This window comes from Thunnus albacares, chromosome 14, assembly GCF_914725855.1.
Source record: "Thunnus albacares chromosome 14, fThuAlb1.1, whole genome shotgun sequence".
NCBI lineage: Eukaryota > Metazoa > Chordata > Actinopteri > Scombriformes > Scombridae > Thunnus > Thunnus albacares.
This window is the reverse complement of record NC_058119.1, coordinates 8,452,515-8,458,055: the sequence shown is the minus strand read 5'-3', so window position 1 is coordinate 8,458,055 and position 5,541 is coordinate 8,452,515. Positions and strand designations below refer to the sequence as shown.

General features: G+C 45.3%; 1 long non-coding RNA gene across 1 annotated transcript; it reads right to left on the bottom strand.

Moving 5' to 3' along the window:
* Positions 1 to 1,115: 1,115 nt before the first annotated feature.
* On the bottom strand, positions 1,116 to 3,896 carry LOC122997250. The gene is made up of 4 exons (XR_006407190.1): positions 2,299 to 3,896; positions 1,806 to 1,910; positions 1,556 to 1,707; positions 1,116 to 1,468 (listed from the first exon to the last, which is right to left on the bottom strand). It is a non-coding gene; the product is annotated as an uncharacterized LOC122997250 (long non-coding RNA).
* Between the last annotated feature and the right edge of the window lie 1,645 nt (positions 3,897 to 5,541).

Sequence of the window (5,541 nt, the reverse complement as noted above, 5' to 3'; positions counted from 1 at the left end):
ACACTGGAATGTTTATTATGCAATATTACCCTGCTGCAGCCTGTATATGCTTTCAAAGTCATTGCATAACAGGTGTATTTGTGAAAAGTTACAAGAAGAAGAAGAAGAAGAAGAAGAAGAAAAAGAAAAAGGGTTGCTTTGCTGTCATTTTATTGCTTTTTCCTCTCACATTACCTAATACCTTTCATATTGTTTCTCAACAAGTAGGCACATGATGGCTCACCTTCCCATCAGTAACAGCAGCAGCAATAAAAAAACTGGTACAAAACAAAAATGTAGCAAGAAGCTGCAAATTCTTCATTTTGAATACTGGAAAACTAATAAAAGGGGAACCTACAGCCTAGTTTTGAGCATGAGTCAGGACATTTTTACCACCTTTAGCTCAAAGATTAGGGTGTTTCAAAACTATATGATTTATTTGTGACAGTAAAAAAGGCTTCTGCAGCCCCTGGGAAGAGAGGAAAATTAGACAAAGGGTCAGTGTGAAGTATTCAACTCCACACTTGTTTACTGCTGCATCTGGAGAGATATTCTTAGTTACTCAACTCCTTGGAACAACCCTTGTTAGCACCCAAAAGACACCCACACCCACCCACCCACACACACACACACACACTAACACACACACACACACACACACACACACACACAGCCGTGTTTCCATCACTTCAGAGGACATTACATTGACTTAAATTCTTTTCCTGGAGACTAAAGGCCACTTTATGGTAGGTTGCTCAACAGAAATTAAAGTCACATGACATTTTCAATTTATGTTTTGGCGAGCCAGCTGAACTAATTAAACCAATTAAATAAGGATGTTACAAGTTATCTAAAGTTACAGACCAAAATATCAATAAGTAAATTCAGTGAAAACTACAATCTCCATGGCGACATTAGTAACACTACCCAATCACATTGCGTGACAAAATATGATGCTGTCTGCAAGGTAACAAAATTCTCCAGGTGCACGGCATGAAAGGAAAGTGTCGAGTGACACTTTTTTCTTCAAAAATACATAATTCTGTTGAGCGACGCTTACGAAAAGTGTCAAGCGACTTACTATAAATAAGCCTTTAGCCTAACCTTAACCACAACCACTACTTGCCTAACCCAAACCTAACCCTTACCCTAACCATAACATAACATAACCCCAAACTTACCTTAACTTCACCCTAAAATTAATGATTTATATTAAGGGGACTTATGTTTTGCGATAATAAATTAAAGGAAAGTAGCTACTGGCCAGCAATAAAACAATAGAATAAAATAGGCAGTGAAAACAATAAGATTAAGCCATAATTCAATTTCTTCCCCTACAACTCAGTCCAGTTTTCCAGTACTAAAATCTCAATATGAGTGTAATACTCAGTCCAATCTGGAGTCCGTCCTATAGTGGTGGTGTTGTCTCAGTCGCGGTTGCATAGCCCCGTCTGGTGCTCAGCTCATGCTGCTCCCGACACTCCACTCCCTGTCGACCCAGAGCAGAAGCAGCTGGGAACATGCAGCAAACAAACAATCACTGGTGGGCTCGCCTACAATTGGGGGCCGCACTCACATACACAATAAGCAGCCAATTCACGTTCCTTTACTTATTATGATTTATGGCCCATCAGGGATCTCTGATCACTCGCTGACTCGTCTCGGTCTGGTCAGTCACTCTTTGAGGCTGCTGCACAGGAACACTTTAGCGGAGGAGGGATGCGCCTGCTAGAAACACACAGCAAACAAACAATCATTGGTGGGCTCAACTACAATTGGGGGCCGCACTCACACACACAATAAGCAGCCGATTCATGTTCCTTTACTTATCGTGATTAATGGCCCATCAGGGATCTCTGGCCATTTGTAGACTCGTCTCGGTTGGATGCGCTCTTAAGGCTGCCGCACAGGAAGAGCTTCAAACTGACCGGCTCAGGTTATGATTGACATGCCCAGAGAAGAAGAAACAAACAGGCAGCAGGTAAGTTCCACCTGTCTTTATAGCAGGGCAGACTGACTGTGGGCCAGTAGTTTGGAAGCAGAGGCATTAGAGCAGAGGGGAGTGCAAAGGGGAATGTGCCGTGTACAATTGTCCATAATGCATACAATGATTTAAGCTTAAGTCCATGCAAAAAGTCCACTCTGATAACACTGCAAGAAAAAACTGTATAATCCACAGCAACTAGATTTAGCACTTTGTATGAAAACTTAACACACACATTAAAAGGAATTGAATAAAAACAGCACACAATAAAAATGTAAAACCATAACAGCCTTATGTAAGCCATCCCACGGCCCTTGCCACCCCGTGACACGTACCTGCATCCTTTTTTTGGGTTGCCATTCCAACAGCCAATGCTGCTCTTACTGCCTATACCTGAAGGGGGTCCTCCCTCTTGTCTCCCTAGTGGACCCTCTTAAAAGGGGTTCTTGCTCACCTGGCTCCAATTCAGGTGACTGCTGCACTTCTGGACCTGCTACTATGACTTGCTGTGATGATGCATCCCCAGCTCGTTTATGTGTTGGTTGTTGTCCTCGCCCTGAAACTGCTAGCACTAATGCTGGGGTTACAGGTACAAAGCAGAGGGGTGCAACAGAGAGTCTGTCCCTAGTCTCTCACCCAATGGTTGTTTGGGCAGGGGGCAGCTGGGGTCTAAATGGGCATGGTGGAACGTTGTTGCACTAATAGTCCTCTTAGGTCCCTCTTTCCCTTCCGGGCGAATCTTGTAAACTGGCTGAAGGGGTCTTATTTAGCAGACCACAACATAGGGGGTTGATTGCCAGTGCAGGGCGAGTTTTCCTTGGTCATGCCGCAAAAATTATGCAAGAAAACCCTTTCGCCTAGGAGCAGAGGGACATGTTTAATTCTCAAATTCTACCTGGCTTTATCCTGTTGCTGCCTAGCTGTGTCTGCGTAGCTACATGTTGGAAGGCTTTCAGTAGTGTCTGGTGGTGTGATTGCACCCAGCCATCCAGGTTGTACCGGGATCTGGTGTGGGGAGCTCCAGTGGCCATCTCTACTGGCAGCCTTGCATGGCGACCATGTAAAACAAAGTGAGGGGTTAGTCCAGTACAACTGTGCTCAGTGTTGTTATAGGCTTGCAGTAAAGTGGGCAACTTGTCTGGCAACTGTGACTGGTTGGCCTCTTCCAGTGACCTGAGGTGGGAGGTAAGGGTTTGGTTGAAACACTTACATGCTCTGTTACCTTGGGGTTGGTAGGATGTCGTATGTACTTTACTGCAACCATAAAGCTGGAAAAGTTCATCCATGACTGCAGACGTGAATGCGGCTCCTCTGTTGGACAGTATTTTCTCAGAACAGCCCCAGGCCTCTGTGTAAGGCTCAACCTTATACAGACCTGAACCTGAACCAGAACCTTTGCTGTGGTTACTGCTGACTGATGCTGGGTGGGCACCGCCCAACTGTACCGAGAAAACAAATCAGTCATCACCAATATGTGTTAATAATCCCCCGGCTTCCCCAATGACAAGTAGTCCATGAAAACAGTTTCTAGGGGGTACGAACTTTCAATAGGGAGGAGTGGAGCTCTTACCTCAGGTCGGCCTTTCCTTTGGATACACTGGGGGCAGTCTGAATACTAATCCCTGACAACCTGTCCCAGCCTCAGCCAGAAGAACCCTCACCTCAAGGCAGCCTCAGTACGTGTGGCACTCACATGCCCCATGGCTTGGTGGTACTGTTTCCAAACAGTACAAGTCCTCACCTTCCTCTGCAAGACTCTTGCGTCCAGCCACAGACGACCCCAATCCCTCAGGAGTCATTTGGATACTGGCAGTGCTGCTGGTGGCCTACCCCTCTGAAGCCACTCACTCACCTCTTGTAGAGCAGGATCTTCTTGCTGTGTGTCAAGCCATTTGCTTGGTGGAGCCTGTGTAACCTGGGGACCCTTAGCAGTTACTTGGTGGGCCTCCACCTTCCTGTGGGAACCTGGACAGCACATCTGCATTTATGTTAGCATCTACATTTATGTAACACCAGGTCTATATTTGAAAAATCAAAATTGGCCAACTGTGCCACCCACCTTTGTTCCATAGCACCAAGCGTGGCTGTATTGAGGTGAACCAGAGGGTTATCTGTGAAGGCAGTGAACTTGGCTCTGCAAAGGTAATTCTTGAACTTCTCAGTGATCACCCATTTCAGAGCGAGCAGCTCAAGTTTGAAAAAGCTGTAGTTTTGTTCGTTCTTTTCTGTTGGCAGCAGGCCCTTGCTGGCATAGGAATAACCCGTTCTTTCCCATCTTGCACCTGTGACAGGACTGCTCCTAAGCTGTCTAAACTTGCATCCTTGTAGAGTTGGAAGGGCTTAGAAAAGTCAGCAAGGACTTGGACACTGACGAGGACTCGTTCCAGCTTGTTGAAAGCAGCCTGATAGTCTACTGCACTGGTCAATCCTTCTGAGTGGCTGTGTCTGCTAACAGCACATTTAGGGGGGCTGCTACACGGGGGAATCTGGGGATAAAATGCCTGTAGTAGCCAGCAAACCTCAAGAAAGACCTGTATTCCTGGACTGTTGCAGGGGGTTTCCATTATTGTACTGCTCCTCATCACTTATTCCCTCTACCAGAACACAGGAGTGGGTGGATTTTGAAGTTTCCAGGACCTGAGCCCAGAGGATCTCACTGTATGCCGGTACCTCAACAGGGTCTTGTCTAGTCAGCCTTGCCACACCTACCTTCCCGTCAGGGGGTCTTCGTACTTCATACACTAATGTTTTGCTAATTGTAGCTAGCTGGTCATATATTCCTGTCTCAGTTCAGTTTTAACCTCCTCCTTCCACCAGTTCAGTTCATGTATGTCTGCCTCTCTGCCTCAGAAAAGTTGAGCTCTGGCCTCTGTCTGATCAGGCATTCTATCTTCCTCTGCACTTTACCTGGCTTTAGCCCCTTGACAAACTGGTCTCTAGCTGTGGGTGCCACCTGTGCTACTACCTGAGGCTCACTTTCCTTCAACCGATTGAACAGTTCTCCACAGTGCTGCACATACATCTCGACATTTTCTTCCTCTCTCTGTCTGCATTAGAAAAACTGAACCCTGATATGAGCAAGGGAACATGGCTGGCCATAAAATCTTTTTAACTCATTTAAAATAGCTGTTTCATTTAGCAGCATCACTTTAGCAGCCACCCCATCTAACCCCCGAAGCACAAAATTCACTTTTTGCTGAGCATCACAGCCCTGGGCCCTAAGCATAGACTCCATTTGTTCCACCCATGCTCCATGCTTTTACGTCACAAGGTTTTGCTCAAGTATTAAAATCCCTGGGCCATACCAACAAAGACACAAGAGGGCACAGGTGTGTCCAAATGCAAATTAGTTTAATACAAAAAATAATAATACAAGAATAGATATTAATAAACTAAAATAAAGTAGCTACTGGCCAGCAATAAAACAATAAAACAATAAAATAAAATAGGCAGTAAAAACAAGAAGATTAAACAATAATCCAATTTCTTCCCCTACAACTCAGTCCAGTTTTCCAGTACTAAACTTTCAACATGAGTGTAATACTCAGTCCAATCCTGAGTCCGTCCTATAGTGGGGG